The sequence below is a fragment of the Penaeus japonicus genome, unplaced genomic scaffold (assembly GCF_977035675.1).
Source record: "Penaeus japonicus unplaced genomic scaffold, GWHDUDI00000001_assembly GWHDUDI00000032, whole genome shotgun sequence".
NCBI classification, from domain to species: Eukaryota; Metazoa; Arthropoda; class Malacostraca; order Decapoda; family Penaeidae; genus Penaeus; species Penaeus japonicus.
Window position 1 is genome coordinate 10800408 of NW_028234434.1, and position 2500 is coordinate 10802907.

The following is a 2500-nucleotide window of genomic DNA, read 5'->3' on the forward strand; positions in this document are numbered from 1 at the left end:
ACAGGAGCCGGTAAATCTAGAACATGTATTATGACCGATTATGCCAACCAAACCATTTCCCTTTATACATTTTTATATAAGAATATTCCAACAATTAAATTCATTGAAAACGAGTAAATGATCCTTTGCTGGAGATATCGTAAGTTGGATAGATAAATACTGATTAAAACTTAAAACCATTTGGTGTTAAACTTACCGTAACTTTTACTCGGTATGATAAAACTATATCACTGAAATATCCTTGTGTTTTGCACATTAAAAAAAATCCATATTATATCATCTACAGAGCTTTACAGTTATTATTCCCTCAGTATTTTGTAAAGAACAAACATTCATTTCATGTGAAATGTTTGATTTATTTGAACAAAAATTATATCACTAATTTAACAATCCTGTCGCTAATTCTATATGTAAGATATTGATATCTTAATTGAAAAAAATAACAGCACGTTAAAGTTCTGTGTTATACCTGGTATGTTCTCGTCTTTGCCAGAACTACCGCTTTTCAGAAGTTAGTTATATTCGTGAGGACAGTTATATATTATAGAGGTAGTAGTGACTGTTCTTTATATAGCAGTCGCGACCGAAGTAAAAGTAGATGTAGTGACTAAATGGCAATGATGAAATATAGTGTTAGTATATTTTTTTAACACTAATGATGATAGTGCATAGGGTTAATAAATTTGATTCAAGAACTTTAAGACGACCAGGGTATTGTATACTGATATTTGTTAAAGGCAGGAATCGCATGGTCCTCTTTGTTTGTATTTCGAAACCACATATACGAATTGTTTAGTCTCTCCTCTATTTACAATTTACTATCTTGACAGGAAATGGTATCTGGCAAGGAGTAACTTAACTGGTGATATGAGTGAATTGAATCTAAAACTTAAATTTTCAAATTTAGATGTCCGTTATAAAATGTACATATATGTATACTTTTAGATAATTAAGCGAATCAAATGGAAACTATATAAATCATGTAATTTAGATGACCATATTAATGTTGAGATCTTTATGGATGTTACAGTACATGATTTTTTGAAAGAGAGAATTAAAGGAATTGGATTTAGATAGCCAGAAAGTTCAAGCTGTATTTGTTTTAAAACAATTAAGGGACAGTATAGCAGACAAGTACTGATAATTTGTTCTTTACAACAAGCGTCACTCGTGTATTATTCAGGGACAAGTAGGTTGCCCTTTGGAATCTAAAATTTCAATTAAAAGGATTTCCCTAGATTTGACATCCATAATTTGTTGTAATTTCGTTAATCTCGCGTGTTTTTCTCAGACTAAATTTTAGCAGTTTACTTTTGATCCTTCATGTAAGCAATAGCTATTAGTATGCTTAGTCCGTTTGTTTTGGTTTTAATAATCTTTAAGTCCACAATGGAGTCTTATCTGATATCCATTTGCTTTTGTTAATACTTTCCATATTAGTATTACTACCCCCCCCTCCCCATTTACTATTTGGCCGATCCTTTATACAAATATAGTTTTTGAGTCCTAATGTTGCACTTGCTGCAGAAATGTTTAGTTTAGTCTCATTGCAGCATGTTGCGTCTAGTTTTTTCGTTTCGATTACTGGTTCTAATTTTAATGATTTTTAAAATAAACATTTTCATTTAAGTAAATAACCCCTAAGAGTTTTTTCAGAATTCTTTTTACCTGCGCTTTTAATACATTTCCACCGTGGATATAGGCCTATTTTTGTTATCATGTTTTTTTTCCAAACCAATAAGGTTTGTTTCTTTATCAGATTTTTCAATATTTTTGTTTCTTAACTTTTTTAGTAAGATTCTCCAGTCTCCCATACTATAATTTTATTTTATTCAGATTTTCTTATGAGAGAGAATTTTTTAATATGCAAATATAAATAAATAAATATGTATATAAATATATATATGTGTATATATATGTACATATGTATATATATATATATATATATATATATATATATATACATATATATATATATATATATATATATGTGTGTGTGTGTGTGTGTGTGTGTGTGTGTGAATATATTTATATATATATATATATATATATATATATATATATATATATTTATTTATTTATACATATGTGTACACACACACACATACACATACACACTCACACATACACACACACACACACACACATATATATATATATATACATATATATATATATATATATATATATATATGTATATAAATGTATATATATATATATATATATATATATATATAAATATGTATATATATAAATATATATATACATATATATATATATATATATATATATATATATATATATATATATATATATATATATATATAGAGAGAGAGAGAGAGAAAGAGAGAGAGAGAGAGAAAGAGAGAGATACATGTGTGTATTCTATGCATTACGATGTACTGTTTATACATATGTTCTTTAGGCGGAGGGAATATGATATACAATATCATGATTTCACTAATATGCATGAGAAACATCCTTTCTTTTTACATTTTAA